Here is a 24,606-nt window from a genome sequence, read left to right on the forward strand (position 1 = left end):
ACCGGTCAGGTCTCTGGCACTGACTGTGGTTCTGTGGCTCAGCAGAGAAAGGGGTGAAATATGGCGAGCTGTATTGATAGGGTTCTCTTTGTTAGGGGAACGGAAAAGAGGAACTGTGGACGAGAACGAGATTCGTCGATGGTAAGCGATCGTTACCGTCACCAGTGTATAGGTAGAAAAAGGGAGCCGGTTCTCCAAACTTATTTACGTGTAGGTGTGGACAAAATTAGAAAAATGACACCAGAGGGAGATGGAGAACAAGCATAGAATGATGGGCAGAGAGAGGGAAAAACACAAACAACTAAGTATGTCAGGGATGGGGTAAGAAGTGGAGGAGGGGTATATACCGGCTTCCAAACTGATGGCATGAACATTGACTTCTCTAACTTCTGATAATGCCCCTCCTCCCCTTCCTACCCCATCCCTGATACATTTAGTTTTTTTTTCTCTCTCTCTGTATTGCACCTCCCTCCGTTCCACCGGATATCGATCATCAGGAGCTGAGCCTCTCCACAACTTTGTATGCGCAGGCCGGTCATGTGATTCCACCACGCTACTTGCATCAGTCTTTGCAAACTCACCACCCTTTCCCTGGCCTCCTCTCTCCTCCCCTTCCTTCCTCTAACGGCCACACACAGTCCGCTCACAGACACACACCATCTCCGAGAGACACACACAGTTCCAGACTACTGGAAAGCCTAATGACTGGGTATCGGTGAGTGGGGAGACCGGAGGAGGGAGATGGCTGCGCACTTTTGATGACTCCGGTAGGGTGTGCTGCGACGGTGCGGGAGGTACTTCACATGTCTGACCCCGGGAGTGTGATGGGATAATATTTAAGGACCTTCGCTGGTTATTCGAACCAGAGACTGCGTGTTTGGACGGTGTGGACGGAGCCTCACTCTGTGTGTGACCCCGGAGTGTGTGTTGAAACAATATGGAGGGAGTTGCACTCTGTGTATGATCCCGGGGGGGGGGTGATGGATCGTTGCGGAGGGAGCGTTACTCAGTGCATGTTTCCAGGAGTGTGTGATCGGATTTTATGGAAGGATTCTCACTCTGTCTGTGTCTCCTGGCCATGGGTCAGTGGATTTTGGCGTTCAAACAGACTCCATTCGGAGATAGGGAGCAAGAAAATGGTGCCTGACACGTTCTGCTCCAACGGCTGCAAACTGAACACCCTTTCTGTGGCCTCACTCTCCTCCCCTTCCTTCCTCTTTTCACAGCACACCATTCCTTCTCTATGATTCTTTTTTATTTGTAATATATTTTTTATTGAAGAAAGGTCACTGTACAGAATAATAATGGATTACAATTTCCTCCATTTTGCTTTTGTATCTTACTCCTAAAGAAACCTCCCCTCACCCGCCCTCCCCGAACATACAATGACAGCTAATGTATTTACAATACAACCCTTCACAAATACAAGTACGGACATTTCACAGCCATACCCCCACACTACTTCAAGACGAAGTCCCACACACATCTACAACATCTCAGATGATCCAGAATACACTCATATTACAATTCATCAACCACCCTGTGAGGTAAACCATATGCGTGTTAAAAGGAAGCAACTTCCCAAGTACAAGCAAATGTCTTTAACTGGTAGGTAATTCCTTCAGACTCCCAAAATATGACAAGAAGGGCCCCCATTTCGAATAGAACTTTCTCACAGACGCCCTCAGAGTGAATTTAATCTTTTTCTAATTTCAGAATAAAACATTACGTCCTCTAACCAAGCAGCAGCAGATGGGGGAGTGGCAGATTTCCAGACCAGCAAGATTGTCCTACGGGCCAAAAGCGATGTAAGTAAAATGATATCCTACTGCTTTGCATTTAAACCCAAAACATCATCTGCCACATAAAATACAGCTATAAGCGGGCAAGGTCTCAGTGTCGCCCCCAAACCTCACTGATAATTTTAAAAACCAGTTCCCAATAGCCATCAAGCCTAGGGCAAGATCAAAATGCATGCACTAAACCAGACGGAGAGAAGGAACACCCGTCACAGCCTGCGTCTGTCCCAGGATATATGTCAGCATGCCTGGCTTTACTTAAATGTAAAGTGTAAAACTTTAAATTGTATGAGCCCGAGTCTAGCACATGATGACGAGGAATGGACCATATTCAGTGCTTTTCCCCAATATCCCTCAGCCAGATCCACACCAAGGTCATCCTCCCAGCCAGTCGTAATTTTGTTTTGATCTTGAACTCCCAAAGACATCAGCTGAAGGTATAGTACAGAGATCAGCCCTTTATTATTAAAGCTAAGAGTGAATTTGTCCCACAACATAGCAGGTGGTACATCAGGAAAAGAGGGAATGTTTTCCTTGACAAAGTGGAGAATATGCAGGTATGGAAAAAAATGATTCTGCAGAAGGCCATATTTACCGCACAGGTTATCAAAACTGTTGAATATATTTTCAGTGCACAAATCATTAATGGGCATAAGACCGTTCAAACCCCATTGTCTAAAAACTGAATCGAGTGTGGAGGGAAGAAATAGATGGTTTCTATGAATGGGACCCAAAACTGAACTGATGTGAACGTACAATGGCAGCGAAATTGATTAAACATTTTGAGGGTGGAGAGCACGACAGGGTTAGATGTGAATTGAGAGGATTTCAATGGAAATGTTCTGTGACCCCTCTCCTAACAACTTGAAATAATGTAGTTGACTTAAGTGCAATAGAAAGAGGCTCAACTGCTATTGCAGAAAGATTCTATGATTCTTAAGTGGGTGAGTGAGCAGCTCGACGTCCTGGTCCATATATGTACCAATGAAATCGATATGTCTGGGAAGGTGGATCTGCGCCGTGAGGTCAGGGATTTAGCTATTAACTTAAAGGACAGGACCACCACCCGTCCCAGTGTGCCCAGACACAGGAAGACCATACAGTTTAGCACGTGGCTCAAACTACAGTGCAGGCGGGAGGGCTTCAAAATTCATTGTTTTTATTCCAAGGAACGTGGGATGTCTACTGATTAGATGGAAGAGAGTTTACACATATAGAAAATAGACAGCAGATGCAGGAGTAGGCCATTCGGCCCTTCGAGCCGGCACCGCCATTTACTGTTATCATGGCTGACAATACTCAATCAGTACCCCGTTAATGCCCTCTCCCCATATACATTGACCCAGCTATCTGTAAGAGCTCTATCTAACCTCTCTTGAAAGTATCAAGAAACTTCGCCCTCACTGCCTTTTGGGGCAGAGCATTCCACAAATCCACCACTCTCTGTGTGAAAAAGTTTTTCCACATCACTGTTCTAAATGGCCTAACCCTATTCTTAAACTGTAGCATCTAGTTCTGGACTCACCCATCAGCGGGAACATGCTTCCTGCCTGAAGCCTGCCCAATCCCTTAAAATCTTATATGTTTCAATCAGATCCCCTCTCATCATTCCAAATTCCAGTGTATACATGCCCAGTCGCACCAATCTTTTAACATATGACAGTCCCGCCATTCCGGGAATTAACCTTGTGTACCTACGCTGCACTCCCTCAATAGCAAGAATGTCCATCCTCAAATTTGGAGACCAAAACTGCACACAATACTCCAGATGGGGTCTCACCAGGGCTCTGTACATCTGCAGAAGGACCTCTTTACTCCTATACACGTTATCTTGTTATAAAGGCCAGAATGTCATTACCTTTCTTCACTGTCTGCTGTACCTGCATGCTTGCTTTCATTGTCTGATGTCCAAGAACACCTAGATCTCGTTGTACTTCCCCTTTCCTAACCTGACTCCATTTAGATAGTAATCAGCCTTCCTGTTCTTGCCACCCAAGTGGATAACCTCACATTTATCCACATTAAACTGCATCTGCCATACATTCGCCCACTCACCTAGCCTGTCTAAGTCGCCCTGCATTCTCATAACATCCTCCTGACATTTCACACTACCAACCAGCTTTGTGTCATCGGCAAATTTGCTAATGTTACTTTCAATCCCTTTATCTAAATCATTAATGTATATTGTAAACAGCTGCGGTCCCAGCACCGAACATTGCGGTATCCCACTGGTCACAGCCTGCAATTCCGAATGGGACCCATTAATCGCTACTCTTTGTTTCCTGTCAGCCAGCCAATTTTCAATCCATGTCCGTACTCTGCCCCCAATACCATGTGCTTTAATTTTGCCAAATTACCTCCTATGTGGGACTTTATCAAAGGTTTTCTGAAAGTCCAGCTACATTACATCCACTGTCTCTCCCTTGTCCATTTTCATAGATACATCCTCAAAAAACTCCAGAAAATTAGTCAAGCATGATTTTCCCTTCGCAAATCCATGCTGACTCGGATTGATCCTTCTACTGCCATCCAAATGTGTCGTAATTTCCTCCTTTATACTTGACTGCAGCATCTTTCCCACCACTGACGTCAGGCTAACCTGCCTATAATTCCCTGTTTTCTCTCTCCCTCCTTTCTTGAAAAGTGGGACAACTTTAGTCACCAATCCGTAGGAACTGATACTAAATCTATAGAACATTGGAAAATGATTACCAATGCGTCCATGATTTCTAGAGCCACCTCCATAAGTACCCTGGGATGAAGACCATCAGGTCTCGGGGACTTATCAGCCTTCAGACCCAACAGTCTATCCAACACCGTTTCTTACCTAATATAAATAACCTTCAGTTCATCCATTACCGTAGTTTCTTTGGTATCTATTACATCTGGGAGATTGTTTGTGTCTTCCCTAGTGAAGACAGATCCAAAGTAACTGTTCAACTCATCTGCCATTTCCTTGTTCCCCATAATAAATTCACCCGTTTCTGTCTTCAATTGCACAATTTTGATCTTAACTGTTTTTTTTTTTCTTTTCACATACCTAAAGAAGTTTTTACTATCTTCCTTCATATTCGTGGCTTGTTTGCCTTCGTACCTCATTTTTGTTCTCCGAGCATTGTCTTTGTTGTTACTTTCTGTTGCTCCTTAAAAGCTTCCCAGTCCTCCGGCTTCCCGCTCATCATTGCTATGTTATACTTCTTCTCTTTTATTTTTATACTGTCTTTACTTCCCTCGTCAGCGACGGCCGCCGAAAAACTCCCCTAAAGGATCTTTCTTCCTCTTTGGAATGAACCGATTCTGCACCTACTGCATTATTCCCAGAAATACCTGCCATTGTTGTTCCACTGTTTTCCCTGCTAGGGTATTGTTCCATTGAACTTTGGCCAGCTCCTCCCTCAGAGCTGCTCAGTTCACTTTGTTCAACTATAATACTGATACATCCGATTCCCCCTTCTCCTTCTCAAATTGTAGGTTAAAATACATCATATTATGGTCACTACCTCCTAATGGCTCCTTTACCTCGAGGTCGCTGATCAAATCCGGTTCATTGCACAACACTAAATCTAGTATTGCCTTCTCCCTGGTAGGCTCCAGTGCAAGCCGTTCTAAGAATCCATCTCGGAGGCACCCCACAAACTTCCTTTCATGGGGTCCAGTACCATCCTGATTTTCCCAGTCTACCGGCATGTTGAAATCCCCCATGTCAACTGTATCATTAATTTTGCGACATGCCAATTTTAACTCTTCGTTCAACATACACCCTACATCCAGACTACTGTTTGGGGGCCTGGAGATAACTTGTATTAGGGTGTTTCTACCCTTAGAATTTCTCAGTTATATTCATACTGACTCTGCGACCCCTGTGGGCTTTGTGGGTGGAAATATAGAAACATAGAAATCTTACAGAACAATACAGGCCCTTCGGCCCACAAATTTGCGCTCAACATGTCCCTACCTTTAAAATAACTAGGCTTACACACATCCCTCTATTTTTCTAAGCTCTATGTACCTGTACAAAAGTCTCTTAAAAGAGCCTATTGTATCCGTCTCCACTACCGTTGCCGGCAGCCCATTCCACACACTTACCACTCTCTGCGTATAACACTTACCCCTGACATATTCTGTGTACCCAGTCCCCAGCACTATAACCCTGTGTCCTCTTGTGGCAACCATTTCAGCCCTGGGAAAAAGCCTCTGATTATCCACACTATCAATGCCTCTCATCATCTTATACACTTCTATCAAGTGACATCTGATCCTCCGTTGCTCCAAGGAGAAAAGGCCAAGTTCCCTTAATCTGTTTTAATAAGACATGTTCCCCAGTCCAGGAAACTTCCTATAGTGAGGCGACCAGAACTGAGCACGGTCCTCCAAGTGGGGTCTGACAAGGGCGCCATGAGGCTGCAACATTACCTCTCTGCTCCTAAATTCAATCCCAGGATTGATGAAGGCCAATACATCGTATGCCTTCTTAAACACAGAATTAAACCTGCGCAGTTGCTTTGAGCTTCCTGTGGACTCGGACCCCAAGATCTCTCTCATCCTCCATACTGACAAGAGTCTGACCATTAAGACTTTATTCTGTCATCATATTTGACCTACCAAAATGAACCACCTTACACTTATCTCGGATGAACACCATTTGTCACTTCTCAGCCCAGTTTTGCATCATATGAATGTCCCGCTGTAACGTCTGACAGCCCACCACACTATGCCCAACACATACCTGAGAAATACCTGATCTGCTACTGCGGCATGAGACAAGGCAGGTGTCAGAGTTTTATGCCAGGGTACACATTGTATCAAATAATTATCGGAAACGATAGGAGGTTTCTCAAGTTTAGATTCTAAGTTGGAACAAGGCGAAGTTTACCTTGGATCAGAAAGTATCTGAAATGTATGGATTTGGACAAGATGTTTTCTGGCAAATATGCTCTTGGTAACTTGGAGCCCAAGCGGTGCTTACTTCGTTGTAGTCGGGAACGTCCTATACTGTGAATAGTGGGAAGTTTTGAAGGAGAGATGGATTTTGGTGTACAAGGCTGGGGAATACACAATGTGAATTGAGGTACCCATCGCATTAAAAACCCCCATGTCTCCGAAACGAATACCCTCCCCCATAATCTTCTTCGCATGCGTCACACCGTGCTCCCCTATACACCTCTCCATTTCCGTCTTCACATACCTCCACTACGCACCTCAGTATATCTGCACCTCACTCCGCTACACCCCTCCCTCTCTGTGTTCAGAGGGGCATATTGGTGCCTGTTGTCACACCTCATGCTTTCCACCGGATGTTGACCTCTGGGTTCTGAATCTCTCCACAGCTCTGCGTGGACACCACTCCCTCTAGTGTCCGCTATATCACCAGCAATATATTTCCATTCCGGCCTCTGCCCCCCGCCCACCGCCCTCTGTGTGTGTGTGTGTGTGTGTGTGTGTGTGTGTGTGTGTGTGTGTGTGTGTGTGTGTGTGTGTGTGTGTGTGTGTGTGATAGTTGCTGACAGCAGTTTGGTGGCTCTGTTTTATGTTCTGTGGCTCAGAAGGGAATGTGAGGGAGAGCAGAGGCGAGCTGTCCTGACAGGGGATTCGTTAATCAGGGTAACAAACGGAGACTCTGTGGAGAGAACAAGAGTCCTGGATGGTATGTTCCTGGGACCCATGTTCTATGTTCCGTAATTTTCATAGAATCATAGAAAACGTACAGCACAATACAGGCTGTTCGGCCCACAGGTCTGTGCCGAACATGTCCCTGCCTTAGAAATTACTAGGCTTACCTATTGCCCTTCACTAAGCTCCATGTACCCATCTAAAAGTCTCTTAAAAGACCCTATTGTATCCGCCTCCACCACTGCTGCCAGTCGCCATTTCCACGCACTCACCACTCTCTGAGTAAAAAGCATACCCCTGACATCTCCTCTGTACCTACTCTCCAGATCCGTCATCCTGTGTCCTCTTGTGGCAGCCATTTCAACCCTGGGGGGGTGGGAAGCCCCTGACTATCCACACGATTAATGCCTCTCAGCATGTTTTCCACCTCTGTCATGTCACCTCCCATCCTCTGTCACTCCAAGGAGAAAAAGCCGAGTTCACATAACCTATTATCATAAGGCATGCTCCCCAATCCAGGCAACATCCCTGTATATCTTCTCTGCACCCATTCTATGGCTTCCACATCCTTCCCGTAGTGAGGCGACCAGAACTGAGCACAGTCCTCCAGGTGGGGACTGGTCAGGGGGATATATAGCTGCAACATTACTTCTCGGCTCTAATTTGTATTCCACGATTGATGAAGGCAAATACACCGGACGCCTTCTAAAACACAGAGTCAACCTGCGCAGCTGCTTTGAGCGTCTTCTGGATTCGGACCCCAAAGTCTCTCTGATCCAGCACAGTGCCAAGAGTATTACCATTAGTACTACCAGACTATTGATCTACCAAACAGAATCACTTCACAAGTGTCTGGGTTGAACTCCATCTGCTACTTCTCAGACCAGTTTTACATCCAATCAATGCACCGCTGTAACGTGTGACAGCCCTCTACACAATCCACAACACCTGCAACCTTTGTGTCATCATCAAACTTACGAACCCATCCCTCCACTTCCTTATCCAGGTTATTTATAAAGATCACGAACAGTAAGGGTCCCAGAACAGATCCCTCAGGCACCCCACTGGTCAACGGCCCCCATGCAGAATATGACCCGTACACAGCAACTCTTTTGTGGGCAAGCCAGTTCAGGAGCCATAAGGCAATCTCACCTTGTACCCCATGCCACTTTACCTCCTCAATAAGCCGTGCATGGTTACCTTATCAAATGCCTTGCTGAAATCCGTATGTACTACATCTACTGCTCTTCCTTCAGCAACTTGTTTTGTCACATCCTCATAAAATTCAATCAGGCTCGTACGGCACAACTTTCCCTTGACAAACCCATTCTGACTATTTCTAATCATATCATATCTCCAAATGTTCATAAATTTTGCATCTCAGGATCTTCTCCATCAACTTACCAACCAGTGAGATATCTTTGCTCCCTTTCTTGAATAAAGGAACAATATTTGCAACTCTCCAATCCTCTCGAACCTATCCCGTCTCCATTGATGATGCAAAGATCATCCCCAGAGGCTCAGCAGTCTCCTGCCACGCCTCCAATTGTAGCTGGGGTACATCTCATCCAGTCCCGGGGATTTATCCAAATGGAACTTTTCAAAAGCTCCAGCACAACCTCTTTCTTAATATCTACATGCTCTAGCTTTTCAGTCTGCTGCAAGTCATCACTACTATCACCGAGATCCTTTCCATAGTGAATACTGAAGCATTCATTAAGTACCTCTGCTATTTCCTGAGGTTTCATGCACACCTTTCCACTGTCTCACTTGATACGTCCTATTCGTTCACGTCTTATCCTCCTGCTCCTCAGGTACTTGTAGAAAGTCTTGGGGTTTTCGATAATCCTGTCCGCCAAGGCTTCAGATGGCCCCTTCTGGCTCACCTAATTTCCCTCTTAATATCCTTCCTGCTAGCCTTATAATCTTTTAGATATTACCTAGCCTTCCGACACTTTTGTAAATTTCTCTTTTCCTCTTGACAGAGTTTCGCCTCTCCCTGATCTCTTCCGAACGAGACCAGCTGTCTGTTGTGTAACAATATCAGGAGATGAACAGGACCCGGTGCCAATATCGACGAAAAGTCCTTGAGTTGTATTCGACCCTTGAATCCAGGACAATCGCGAATTCCCTTCAGGATCTGTGCCAGACCAGCTGTTTCAGGAATGCGTGCATCCGCAACCATAGCAGCTCTAGCCCCGAAAGCAAATTATTCTGCCAACGTTGACCAGCAGGAATGGTGAGGTAAAATCCCCCATCCCCCGATCCTACTCTCAAGGAGAGAGAGAGAGAGAGAGAGAGAGAGAGAGAGAGAGAGAGAGAGAGAGAGAGAGAGAGAGAGAGAGAGAGAGAGAGAGAGAGAGAGAGAGAGAGAGAGAACCACTAGACCGTCCGAACAAACAAACGGAGACCGTGTGGATTACCGGTCACATCGTCCCACCACACAGCCCCACGGTCAGGCGCAGAGTTAAACTTCCTCCTTACCGTCCCTTAACACAGTCCCGTGATCAGACAGAGTGAAACTCCCTCCACAACCCGCTTGAACCCCATTCTCAAGGGAGAGACAGAGAGACAGACAGAGAGAGAGGCGGGACAGAGACAGAGAGAGACGTAGAGGAGAGAGACGGGGAAGGAGAGAGAGAGAGAGAGAGAGATAGGATTACTCATTCTGTGTTCTGGGCTATGCGTGTTGGGTCGGTGTAGTGGGGATCACCTCTATTGTCTGACTCCGCAAGACTAATCTTCTGGACGTTTATGAGGATCTATCTATGAAAATGGACAAGTGGAGTCAGTGGATGTAGTGTATCTGGACTTTCAGTAAGCCTTTGATAAGGTCCCACACAGAAGATTAGTGGGCAAAAATAGAGCACATGGTATTGAGGGTAGAGTACAGACATGGATAGAAAATTGTTTGGCTGACAGGAAACAACAAGTAGGGGTTAACGGGTCACTTTCAGAACGGCAGCCAGTGACTAGTGGGGTACCGCAAGGCTCAGTGCTGGGGCCGCAGCTATTTACAATATACATTAATGATTCAGATGAAGGGATTAAAAGTAACATTAGTAAATTTGCACATGACACAAAGCTGTGTGGCAGTGTGAAATATGAGGAGGGTGTTAGGAGAATGCAGGGTGATTTGGACAGGTTGGGTGAGTGGGCAAATGCATGGCAGATGCAGTTTAATGTGGATAAATGTGAGGTTATCCACTTTGGTGACAAGAACATGAAGGCATTTACTATCTGAATGGTGTCAAGTTAGGAAAAAGGGAAGTACAATGAGATCTAGGTGTTCTTGTTTGTCAGATACTGAAAGTGAGCATGCAGGTACAACAGGCAGTGAAGAAAGTTAATGGCATGATGGCCTTCATAACAAGGAGAGTTGAGTACAGGAGCAAAGAGGTCCTTCTGCAGTTGCACAGGGCCCTCTTGAGACTACATCTAGAGTATTGTGCTCAGATTTGGTCTGAAGGACATTCTTGCTATTGAGTAAGTGCAGCATAGGTTCACGAGGTTGATTCCCGGGATTGCGGGACTGTCAGGTGTTGAAAGATTGGAGTACTGGACTTGTATACATTGGAATTTAGAAGGATGGGAGGGGATCTGATTGAAACTTATATGATTATTCAGGAATTGTACACGCTAGAGGCAGGAAACATGTTCCCGATGATGGGGGAGTGCAGAACCAGAGACCACAGTTTAAGAATAAGGAGCAGCCCATTTAGAACGGAGTTCAGGAAAAAAAATAACCCAGTCAGTTGTGGTTCTATGGAATGCTCTGCCTCAGAAGGCATTGGAGGCCAATTCTCTGTATGCTTTTCAGAAAGAGTGGGATAGAGTTCTTAAAGATAGCGCAGTCAAGGGATATTGGGAGAAGGCAGGAATAGGGTATTGATTGTGGATGTTCAGCGCTGATCACATTGATTAGCGGTGCTGGCACGAAGGGACGAATGGCCTACTCCTGCACCTATTGTTTACTTCTAGAAGAATAGAGTATAGGAGCAGTGGTGCGATGTTGAAGCTCTATAAGGCACCGGTAAGAACTCACTTGGAGTGCTGTGTGCAGTTTCAGGCACCTTATTTAATTAAGGACGTGCTGATGTTGGAGAGGGTTCAGAGAAATTTCACGAGAATGAGCCCGGGAATGAGAGGGTAACATTTGAGGAACGTTTGATCGCTCTTGGACTGTACTCCTTGGAGTTTAGAAGAATGAGGGGGGACATCATAGAAACATTTCGAATGTTAAAAGTTATGGACGGAGTGGATGTGGCAAAGTTGTTTCCCATAGTGTGGGAGTCTGTTACGAGAGGGCATGACTGAAGGATTGAAGGGCGCTCATTCACAACAGAGATGCGAAGAAATTCATTTAGCCAGAGGGTGTTGAATCTCTGGAATTTGATGTGTCGGGCGGCAGTGGGGGCCAGGTCATTGGGTGTATCTAAGGCAGAGATGGGTAGGTATCTGAGTAGCCAGGGCATCAAAGGTTATGGTGAGAAGGCGGGCGAAGTGGGACTAAATCGGTGAATGGATCAGCTCATGATAAAATAGCGGAGCAGACTCGATGGGACGAATGGCCGACCTCTTATGGTCTTAAGAGCATCCAGCTGCGGCTTCTAACACTCCGCGTTGAGGAGTTGGAAATGGAACTGGATGAACTCAGGGTCACTCGGGATGCCGAGGGTGTGATAGGAAGGACATATTGGGAGAAAGTTAACCTGCAATGTAATTTCAGAACAATCGAAAACACTTCACTGCGTGTGCATAACACCCTCCATCTGCAAAATCCCTCTAAGCCCCGTCAAACGTTCTCCCCTACACTCATTCCCGTCACCGTCACACACTGTTTCCAGTACACCACTCCCGCCGCCGTTACCCATCCCTCAGTTCCAAGCAAGCCCGTCTCCGTGACCCAAACCCCCTCCTGCACACTTCGCCATCTCCATCATCCCGTACGTACCCATACGTCCCATCCCCGTCTCGGTGATACTCTCCATGTGCTAAACGCTCCCCATCTACGTGTCCCACCACTCTCCTCCCACTCTGTGTCACAGGTAATTGTGGGGAGTATGAGGGGGAGATGATGGGTGGTGTTTCACCTCCCCCCGTACCATGGATATCGATCAACAGGATCTGAATCTCTCCACAACTCTGCATGCACAGGCCGGTCACGTGATTCCACACCATTTGCATCAGTGTTTGCATTCTCACCACCCTTTCCCTGGCCTCCTCTCTCCTCCCCTTCCTTCCTCTAACGGCTGCACACAATCCGCTCACACACAGACACACCATCTCCGAGAGACACACACAATTCGAGACTGCTGGAAAGCCGAAAGGCTGGGTATTGGTGAGTGGGGAGAACGGAGGAGGGAGAGGGTTTCGTACCTTTTCTCATTCCAGTAGCATGTGCTGCGATGGTGTGGGAGGTACTTCACATGTCTGACCTAGAGAGTGAGATGGTATAATATTTAGAGAGATTCGCTGTTTCTCTGACCCCGGGAGTGTGTGCTGGGTCGGTGTGGACTGAGCTTCACTCCTTGTAAGACCCCGGAGTGTGTGTTGGGACAATGTAGAGGGAGCTGCACTCTGTGTCTGACCCCAGCAGTGTGTAATGGACCGTCGTTGTGGAGGGAGCGTTACTCAGTGTATGTTTCCAGGAGTGTGTGATGGGATAGTATGGAGGGACTTTTGCACTGTCTTTGATTCCTTGTCATTGGTCAGTGGATTTCGGCGTATTAACAGACTCCAATCAGAGATAGGGAGCATGAAAATGGTAGCTCACATACCCTGCTCCAAAGTCTGCAGTCTGAACACCCTTTCTGTGGCCCCATTCTCCGCCCTTTCCTTTCTCTTTTCTCAGCACACCATTCCTTCTCTATGATTTTTAAGTAAGTGAGTGAGCAGGATATATGTACAAATGAAAACTGTATGTATGGGAAGGTGGTTTTGCAAATTGAGGTCAGGGATTTAGCTATTAAATTAACGTACGGGACCACTGCCCATCCCAGTGTGTCCAGATATAGGACGACCATACGGTTTAGCACGTGGTGTAAGTGGGAGGGCTCCAAAAGTTGGAATCATAGTATTTTTTTTCCAAGGAAATTGCGATCTGTATAGAAGAGATGGAAGACGGTTTACACTTAAACTGGAGGGGAACTGATATCTCAGCGGGAAGGTTTGTCTGTACTGTGCATGAGAGTATTTGGGTGAGTTAATGAACTTGAGTTGCGTTGCAGGGGGATGAGATTCAGAACTCCAGAGCAGAGCGGAGTCGATATGGAGGCAGAAGTTGATAATACCGCAGAAATACTCAGATATCAAGAGTTTATGCATAATGCGACTGGTGCACTGAGCTCCATATATTTCAATGCAATAAACTTTAAAAAAAAGGCGTTTGATCTCAGGGAATGAACCAATACAGCGAATTATAAAATTGTGGACATTACTGAGAATTGGGTGTTAGAGGAGCATGCAGGACAGCACGATATTTCTGGTATCTCTATGTTCAGTCGTGAGAAAGAGGAAGGAATTAAAGGAGGAGGTGTGACATTACCAGGCTGAGCAAATATTACCATAGTCAACAGTCAGGACAGGCAAGAAAATTCGTCTAAGTGAGGCTTTATTGGTGGTAATAACGGATAAGAAATATATGGCAATGTTATAACATAGAATAGTACAGCGCAGTATAGGCACCTCGACCCACAATGTTGTGCCGATCCATAAAACATGCCCCCTCCATATAACCCCACACCTAAATTTCTTCCATTTCCCTGTATTTGCCTCCACCACTAACTCGGGCAGTGCATTCCCCGCACCAACCACTCTCCGAGTAAAAACACCTTCCTCTAATATTCCCCTTGAAATTCCAACCACTTACCTTAAAGCCATGTCCTTTTGTATTGAGCAGTGGTGCCCTGGGCAAGAAGAGGCACTGGCTGTCCACTCTATCTATTCCTCTTAATATCTTGTATATCATTTTTCCTCTCGTCCCCCTTCTGTCCAAAGAGTAAAACCCTAGCTCACTTAATCTCTGATCATAATGCATACCATCTAAACCAGGCAGCATCCTGGTAAATTTCCTCCGTACCCTATCCAATGCTTCCACATCCTATCCATAGTGAGTCGACCAGACTGGACACATTTCACCTTTTTTTTTGCATTTTTTGCATTTTTTTTCAAGGAAGGTGGGATCTTTATAACCATATAACATATAACCCTAATGCAAGGGTAAAACAGTGGATGTTGTCTATATGGACTTCAGTAAGGCCTTTGACATAGATCCCTGAGGCGTACCACTAGTCACCGGCCTCCAATCTGACAAACAGTTATCCACGACTACTCTTTGGCATCTCCCATCCAGCCACTGTTGAATCCATTTTACTACTTCAATATTAATACCTAACGATTGAACCTTTCTAACTAACCTTCCATGCGGAACCTTGTCAAAGGCCTTACTGAAGTCCATACAGACAACATGCACTGCTTTACCCTCGTCAACATTCTTCGTAACCTCTTCAAAAAATTCAATAAGATTTGTCAAACATGACCTTCCACGCAGAAATCCATGTTGACTGCTGCTAATCAGACTCGTCTATCCAGATAATAATATATACCATCTCCAAGAATACTTTCCATTAATTTACCCACCACTGACGACAAAATGACAGGCCTATAATTGCTAGGTTTACTCTTAGAACCCTTTTCAAAAGAGATGGAAGACGGTTTACACCTGAAATAGAGGGAAACTGATACCTCGGCCAGAAGGTTTGTCAGTACTCTGCATGGGAGTTTTTGGGAGAGCTGTTGAAGTTGAGTTGCAAGGTATGGGATTCAGATCTCCAGAGCAGATAGCGGAGTCGATATGGGCACAGATGTTGTTAAGACCGCAGAAAAAGTCAGATATCAAGTGTTTATTCATAATGCGACTGGTGCACTGAGCATTCTAATGCAAAACGCTTTAAAAAGGCGGTTGAGCTCAGCGACGGAATCAATGCAGTGAATTATGTCATTGTAGCCATTACCGAGAATTGGGCGTGGGAGGAGCAAGCAGGACAGCACGATATTTCGGGTTTCCCTATTTTTAGTCGTGGGAAAGAGGAAGGAATTGAAGGATGAGGGGTGACATTACTTGGCTGAGAAAAAAGAAATACCGCAGTGGACAGTCTGGACAGGCAGGGAAATTCGTCTAAGTGAGCCTTTATGGGTGGAAATGACGAATAAGAAATGTATGGCAATGTTACAACATAGAACATGGAATAGAACAGCACAGTACAGGCGCTGAGGTCCACAGTGTTGTGCCGACCCTTAAACCATGCCCCCATATAACCCCCCACCTTAAATTCTAACATTTAATATCACCAAGACCAAGGAGATGGTGGTGGACCTTAGGAGATCTAGGCCTCATATGGAGCCAGTGATCATTAATGGAGAATGTGTGGAGCAGGTTAAGACCTACAAGTATCTGGGAGTACAGTTAGACGAGAAGCTAGACTGGACTGCCAACACAGATGCCTTGTGCAGGAAGGCACAGAGTCGACTGTACTTTCTTAGAAGGTTGGCGTCATTCAATGTCTGTAGTGAGATGCTGAAGATGTTCTATAGGTCAGTTGTGGAGAGCGCCCTCTTCTTTGTGGTGGCGTGTTGGGGAGGAAGCATTAAGAAGAGGGACGCCTCACGTCTTAATAAGCTGGTAAGGAAGGCGGGCTCTGTCGTGGGCAAAGTACTGGAGAGTTTAACATCGGTAGCTGAGCGAAGGGCGCTGAGTAGGCTACGGTCAATTATGGATAACTCTGAACATCCTCTACATAGCACCATCCAGAGACAGAGAAGCAGTTTCAGCGACAGGTTACTATCGATGCAATGCTCCTCAGACAGGATGAAGAGGTCAATACTCCCCAATGCCATTAGGCTTTACAATTCTACCGCCAGGACTTAAGAACTCTTTAAAAGCTATTATTAATGCTTTTTGAGATAGTGATTTAGATGCATATCATATTTTTTACTGAGTTAAGTATTGCATGTAATTAGTTTTGCTACAACAAGTGTATGGGACATTGGAAAAAAAGTTGAATTTCCCCATGGGGATGAATAAAGTATCTATCTATCTATCATCTATCTATTTACCTGTCTAGTAGTCTCTTAACTTTCACCGGTGTATCTGCCTCCACCACTGACTCAGGCAGTGCATTCCACACAACAACTACTCTCTGAGTAAAAACATCTTCCTTTAATATCCGCCTTGAACTTCCCTCCCCTTACCTTAAAGCCAGGTCCTCTTGTATTGAGCAGTGTTGCCCTGGGGAAGAGGCGCTGGCTGTTCACTCTATCTATTCCTATGAAGATCTTGTATACCTCTATCATTTCTCCTCTCATCTCCCTTCCCTTCAAAGAATAAAACCCTAGTTCCCTTAATCTCTGATCATAATTCATACTCTCTAAACCAGGAGGCATCCTGGTATATCTCATCTGTATCCTCTCCAATGCTTCCACATCATTTCTTTGAGGAGGTGACAAGGCATGTAGATGAGGGTAGTGCAGTGGATGTGATCTACATGGATTTTAGTAAGACTTTTGACCAGGTTCCACACGGTAGGCTTATTCAGAAAGTCAGAAGGCATGGGATCCAGGGAGGTTTGGCCAGGTGGATTCAGAATTGGCTTGCCTGCAGAAGGCAGAGGATCATTGTGGAGGGAGTACATTCAGATTAGAGGGTTATGACTAGTGGTGTCCCACAATGATCTGTTCTGGGACCTCTACTTTTTGTGATTGTTATTAACGACCTGGATGCGGGGGTAGGTGGGTTGGCAATTTTGCAGACGACACAAAGGTTAGTGGTGTTGTAGATAGTGTAGAGGATTGTCGAAGATTGCAGAGAGACATTGATACGATGCAGAAGTGGGCTGAGAAGTGGCAGATGGAGTTCAACCCGGAGAAGTGTGAGGTGGTACACTTTTGAAGGACAAATTCCAAGGCAGAGCATAAAGTAAATAGCAGGATACTTGGTAGAGTGGAGCAGCAGAGGGATCTGGGGGTACATGTCTACAGATCCCTGAAATTTGCCTCACAGTTAGGTTGGGTAGTTAATAAAGCTTATGGGGAGTTAACTTTCATCAGTCGAGGGATTGAGTTTAAGAGACGCGATATAATGATGCAGTTCTATAAAACTCTAGTTAGGCCACACTTGTGTCCAGTTCTCGTCGCTTCCCTATAGGGAGGATGTGGAAGCATTGGAAAAGGTACAGGATCTTTATAACCATATAACATATAACGCTAATGCGAGGATAAAACAGTGGATGTTGTCAATATGGACTTCAGTAAGGCCTTTGACATAGATCCCTGAGGCAGACCACTAGTCACCGAACTCCCATCTGACAAACTGTTACCCACCACTACTCTTTGGCATCTCCCATCCAGCCACAGTTGAATTCATTTTACTGCTTCAATATTAATACATAATGATTCAACCTTCCTAACTAACCTTTCATGCGGATCCTTGTCAATGGCCTTACTGAAGTCCACATAGACAACATCCACTGCTTTACCCTAGTCAACTTTCCTCGTAACCTCCTCAAAAAATTCAATAAGATTTGTCAAACATAACCTTCCATGCAGAAATCCATGTTGACTGTTGCTAATCAGACTAGTCTATCCAGATAATAATATATACCATCTCTAATTGAGGCTTTATGGGTGGAAATGACGAATAAGAAATGTATGGCAATGTTACAACATAGAACATGGAATAGAACAGCACATTACAGCCCCTGAGGTCCACAGTGCTGTGCCGACCCTTCAACCATACCCCATATAACCACGCAACATAAATTCTAACATTTATCTGTCTAGTAGTCTCTTAAATTTCACTGGTGTATCTGCCTCCACCACTGGCTCAGGCAGTGCATTCCACACAACTACTCTCTGAGTAAACACATCTTCCTCTAATATCCGCAATGAACTTTCCACCTGTTACCTTAAACCCAGGTCCTCTTGTATTGAGCAGTGTTGCCCTGGGGAAGAGGCGCTGGCAGATCACTCCATCTATTCCTATTAATATCTTGTATACTTCTATCATTTCTCCTCTCGTCCCCCTTCTCTCCAAAGAATAAAGCCCTAGTTCACTTAATCTCTGATCATAATGCATACCCTCTAAACCAGGCAACATCCTGGTAAATCTCCCCCGTACCCTATCCAATGCTTCTACATCCTTCCAAGGAAGGTGGGATCTTTATAACCATATAACCCTAATGCGTGGGTAAAGCAGTGGATGATGTCTATATGGACTTCAGTAAGGCCTTTGACATAGATCCCTGAGGCACACCACTAGTCACCGGCCTCCAACCTGACAAACAGTTATCCACCACTACTCTTTGGCATGTTCCATCCAGTCCATTTTACTACTTCAATATTAATAACTAACGATTCAAACTTCCTAACGAACCTTCCGTGCGGAACCTTGTCAAAGGCCTTACTGAAGTCCACATAGACAACATCCACTGCTTTACCCTCGGCAAATTTCCACGTACCCGCTTCAAAAAATTCAATAAGATTAGTCCAACATGACCTTCCACGCAGAAATCCATGTTGACTGTTGCTAATCAGACTCGTCAATCCATATAATTATATATACCATCTCTAAGAATACTTTCCATTAATTTACCCACCACTGGCGACAAAATGACAGGCCTATAATTGCTAGGTTTACTCTTAGAACACTTTTTAGGAGAGATGGAAGACGGTTTACACCTGAACTAGAGGGAAACTGATATCCCAGCCAGAAGGTTTGTAGGTACTGTGCATGGTAGTTTTTGGGAGAGCTGTTGACGTTGAGTTGCAAGGTATGGGATTCAGATCCCCAGAGCAGATAGCGGAGTCGATCTGGGCACAGATGTTGTTAAGACCGCAGAAAAAGTCAGATATCAAGAGTTTATGCATAATGCAACTGGAGCACTGAGCATTCTAATGCAATACGCTTTAAAAAGTCCGTTGAGCTCAGCGAAAGAATCAATACAGTGAATTATGACATTGTAGCCATTGCTGAGAATTGGGTGTGGGAGGAGCAAGCAGGACAGCACGATATTTCGGGTTTCCCTATTTTAAGTCGTGAGAAAGAGGAAGGAATTAAAGGAGGAGTGGTGACATTACTAGGCTGAGAAAAAAATAATCCCACAGTGGACAGTCAGGACAGGCAAGAAAATTCGTCTAAGTGAGGCGTTATGGGTGGAAATGACGAATAAGAAATGTATGGCAATGTTACAACATAGAACAGAGAATAGAACAGCACATTACAAGCGCTGAGGTCCACAGTGCTGTGCCGACCCTTCAACCATGCCCCCATAAAACCCCGCAACTTAAATTCTAACATTTACCTGTCTAGTAGTCTCTTAAATTTCATAGTGTATCTGCCTCCACCACTGACTCAGGCAGTGCATTCCACACAACAACTACTCTCTGAGTAAAAACATCTTCCTCTAATATCCGCCTTGAACTTCCCTCCACTTACCTTAAATCAGGTCCTCATGTACTGAGCAGTGTTGCCCTGGGGAAGAGGCGCTGGCTGTTCACTCTATCTATTCCTATTAATATCTTGTATACCTCTATTATTTCTCCTCTCGTTCCCCTTCTCTCCAAAGAATATAGCTCTAGTTCACTTAATCTCTGATCATAATGCATGCCCTCTAAACCAGGCAACATCCTGGTAAATCTCTTCCGTAACCTATCCAATGCTTTTACATCCTTGCAAGGAAGGTGGGATCTATAATCATATAATCATAACCATATAATCGAAAGTTGACTAGGGTAAAGCAGTGGATGTTGTCTATATGGACTTCAGTAAGGCCTTTGACATAGATCCCTGAGGCACACCACTAGTCACCGGCCTCCAACCTGACGAACAGTTATCCACCACTACTCTTTGGCATCTCCCATCCAGCCACAGTTGAATCCATTTTCCTACTTCAATATTAATAACTAACGATTCAACCTTCCTAAATAACCTTCCTTGCGGATCCTTGTCAATGGCCTTACTGAAGTCCATATAGATAACATCCACTGCTTTACCCTAGTCAACTTTCCTCGTAACCTCTTCAAAAAATTCAATAAGATTTGTCAAACATGACCTTCCACGCAGAAGTCCATGTTGACTGTTGCTAATCAGACTCGTCAATCCATATAATTATATATACCATCTCTAAGAATAATTTCCATTAAGTTACCCACCACTGGCGACAAAATGACAGGCCTATAAATGCTAGGTTTAGTCTTAGAACCCTTTTTTTATAAGAGATGGAAGACGGTTTACACCTGAACTAGAGGGAAACTGATATCCCAGCCAGAAGGATTGCAGGTACTGTACATGGGAGTTTTTGGGAAAGCTGTTGAAGTTGAGTTGCAAGGTATGGGATTCAGATCTCCAGAGCAGATAGCGGAGTCGATATGGGCACAGATGTTGTTAAGACCGCAGAAATAGTCAGACATCAAGAGTTTATGCATAGTGCGACTGGTGCACTGAGCTCCGTATATTTCAATGCAAGAAGCTTTAGAAAAAGGCGGTTGAGCTCAAGGAATGAATCAATACAGTAAATTATGACATTGTAGCCATTGCTGAGAATTCTGTGTAGGAGGAGCAAGCAGGACAGCACGAGATTTCGGGTTTCCCTATTTTTATTCGTGAGAAAGAGGAAGAAATTAAAGTAGGACGGGTGACATTACTAGGCTGAGAAAATATTACCGTAGTCAACAGTCAGGACAGACAAGAAAATTCGTCTGTGAGGCTTTATGGGTGGTAATAACGGATAAGAAATGTATGGCAATATTATAACATAGAACATAGAATAGTACAGCGCCGTATAGGTACCTCGGCCCACAATGCTGTGCCGACCCTTAAACCATGCCCCCGCCATATAACCCCACACCTAAATCTGTCCCATTTCCCTCTCTATTAGTCACTTAAATTTCACTGGTGTATTTGCCTCCACCACTGACTCAGGCAGTGCATTCCACGCACCAACCACTCTCTGAGTAAATACACCTTCCTCTAATATTCCTCTTGGTATTCCAAACCCTTAGCTTAAAGCCATGTCCTTTTGTATTGAGCAGCTGTGCCCTAGGGAAGAGGCGCTGGCTGCCCACTCTATCTATACCTCTTAAAATCTTGTATACCTCTATTATTTCTCCTCTCGTTCCCCTTCTCTCCAAAGAATAAAGCTCTAGTTCACTTAATCTCTGATCATAATGCATGCCCTCTAAACCGGGCAACATCCTGGTAAATCTCCTTACGCTATCGAATGCTTCCACATCCTTCCAAGGAAGGTGGGATTTTTATAACCATATAACCCTAATGCGAGGGTAAAGCAGAGCATGTTGTCTATATGGACTTCAGTAAGGCCTTTGACAGAGATCCCTGAGGCACACCACTAGTCACCGGCCTCCGACATGACATTCAGCTATCCACCACTACTCTCTGGCATCTCCCATCCAGCCACAGTTGAATCCGTTTTACTACTTCAATATTAATACCTAACGATTCAACCTTCCTAACTAACCTTCCATGCGGATCCTTGTCAATGGCCTTACTGAAGTCCATACAGACAACATCCACTGCTTTACCATCGGCAAATTTCCACGTACCCTCTTCAAAAAATTCAATAAGATTTGTCAAACATGACCTTCCACGCAGAAATCCATGTTGACTGTTGCTAATCAGACTCGTCAATCCATATAATTATATATACCATCTCTAAGAATAATTTCCATTAAGTTACCCACCACTGGCGACAAAATGACAGGCCTATAAATGCTAGGTTTAGTCTTAGAACCCTTTTTAGAAGAGATGGAAGACGGTTTACACCTGAACTAGAGGGAAACTGATATCCCAAGCAGAAGGTTTGTAGGTACTGTGCATGGGAGTTTTTGGGAGAGCTGTTGAAGCTGAGTTGCAAGGTATGGGATTCAGATCTCCAGAGCAGATAGCGGAGTCGATATGGGCACAGATGTTGTTAAGACCGCAGAAAAAGTCAGATATCAAGAGTTTATGCATAATGCGACTGGTGCACTGAGCATTCTAATGCAAAACGCTTTAAAAAGGCGGTAGAGCTCAGCGAAGGAATCAATACAGTGAATTATGTCATTGTAGCCATTTCTGAGAATTGGGTGTGGGAGGAGCAAGCAGGTCAGCACGATATTTCGGGTTTCCCTATGTTTAGTCGTGAGAAAGAGGAAGGAATTAAAGGAAGAGGGGTGACATTACTAGGCTGAGAAATAAATAATACCACAGTGGACAGTCAGGACAGGCAAGAAAATTCGTCTAAGTGACGCTTTATGGGTGGAAATGACGAATAAGAAATGTATGGCAATGTTACAACATAGAACATGAAATAGAACATCACATTACAGGCGCTGAGGTCCACTGTGCTGTGCCGACCCTTAAGCCATGCCCCCATATAAACCCCCCCACCTTAAATTCTAACATTTACCTGTCTAGTAGTCTCTTAAATTTCACTAGTGTATCTGCCACCACCACTGACTCAGGCAGTGTATTCCACACAACAACGATTCTCTGAGTAAAAAAACATCTTCCTCTAATATCCGCCTTGAACTTCCCTCCCCTTACCTTAAAGCCAGGTCCTCTTGTATTGAGCAGTGTTGCCCTGGGGAAGAGGCGCTGGCTGTTCACTCTATCTATTCCTATTAATATCTTGTATACCTCTATCATTTCTCCTCTCTTCCCCCTTCTCTCCAAAGTATAAAACATTAGTTCATTTAATGTCTGATCATAATGCATACCCTCTAAACCAGGCAACATCCTTGTAAATCTCCTCCGTACCCTATCCAATGCTTTTATATCCTTCCAAGGAAGGTGGGGTCTGTATAACCATATAACCCTAATGCGAGGGTAAAGCAGTGGATGTTGTCTATATGGACTTCAGTAAGGCCTTTGATATAGATCCCTGAGGCACACCGCTAGTCACCGGCCTCCAACCTGACGAACAGTTATCCACCACTACTCTTTGGCATCTCCCATCCAGCCACAGTTGAATCCATTTTCTACTTCAATATTAATAACTAACGATTCAACCTTCCTAACTAACCTTCCATGCGGAACCTTGTCTGGACACAGTACTCCAAGTTCGGCCTAACCAGGCTTTTATAGAGCTGCATCGTTACATCGCGACTCTAAAACTCCATCCCTCATCTTAGAAAAACCAACACCATATAGGCTTTCTTGTCTTCCCTATCTATCTGTGAGGCAACATTCAGGGATCTGTGGACTCGTACCCCCAGATCCCTCTGCTCCTCCCTACTACCAAGTATCCTGCCACTTACTTTGTACTCTGCCTTGGAATTTGTCCTTCCAAAGTACCACCTCACACTTCTCCGAGGTGAACGCATCTGCCACTTTTCACTGGGAAATGAATAATCAAGCGTATACGTCCTATCGGAAGGACAGACAGGTGGGCAGAGAGGGTGGGATGGCTCTGCTGGTGAGGAATGAAATTCAGTCCCTTGCGAGGTGTGACATAGAATCAGGAGATGTAGAGTCAGTATGGATTGAACTGATAGATAATAAGGGCAATTTGTCATCACCTCAGTTCATGATGTCTCTTGCATTGTCGTACACGCACTTTGGCCCTTCTACCTAACTACCTTTACACCCTTTATTCTGCTTCTCTTTCCTCAAATGCCAGATGTGGCTTTACTCCATGCACTGTACTTGCAGCTCTCGCATGACCTTTATCCTTCTCCACCTCACTATCTGTTTCCCTTCCTCCTGCAAATCTAGTTTAAACCCCCCGGTGCAGCAGTAACAAACCTTCCCGCAAGGATTTTAGTCCCCAACCAGTTCAGGTGCAACCCGTCCCGTCGGTACAAGTCCCACCTTCCCTGGGACAAGGCCCAATTGTCCAGAAACATGAAGCCATCCTTCTTGCACAAACTACTTAGCCACGTATTTAGCTGCATTATCTTCATATTCGTGGCCTGACTCATTCGTGGCACGGGTAGCAATCCTGAGATTGCAACTCTGGAGGTCTTGTCCTTCAACTTTGCACCTAACTCCCTAAACACTCTTTGCAGGACCTCTTCCTTCTTCCTATCCACGTCATTGGTCCCCACATGGACCACGATATCCGGCTGCTCACCCTCCCTCTTGAGAACACTGAGAGCTTGATCCACGATATCGCCGACGCTGGCACCAGGGAGGCAACAG

At 45.1% G+C, this 24,606-nt stretch overlaps 1 protein-coding gene across 1 annotated transcript in view; it reads left to right on the top strand.

Annotated features, from left to right (window-relative positions):
* Positions 1 to 12,701: 12,701 nt before the first annotated feature.
* LOC140720463 (early activation antigen CD69-like) overlaps positions 12,702 to 24,606 on the top strand; it is a 34,571-nt gene continuing 22,666 nt past the window's right edge. Inside the window, exon 1 of the mRNA XM_073035313.1 lies at positions 12,702 to 12,750. The gene's annotated coding sequence lies outside the window, so the exon portion shown is untranslated. The remainder of the gene's footprint in view (positions 12,751 to 24,606) is intronic.

This window comes from Hemitrygon akajei, unplaced genomic scaffold, assembly GCF_048418815.1.
Source record: "Hemitrygon akajei unplaced genomic scaffold, sHemAka1.3 Scf000043, whole genome shotgun sequence".
In the NCBI taxonomy this organism is placed as follows: Eukaryota; Metazoa; Chordata; class Chondrichthyes; order Myliobatiformes; family Dasyatidae; genus Hemitrygon; species Hemitrygon akajei.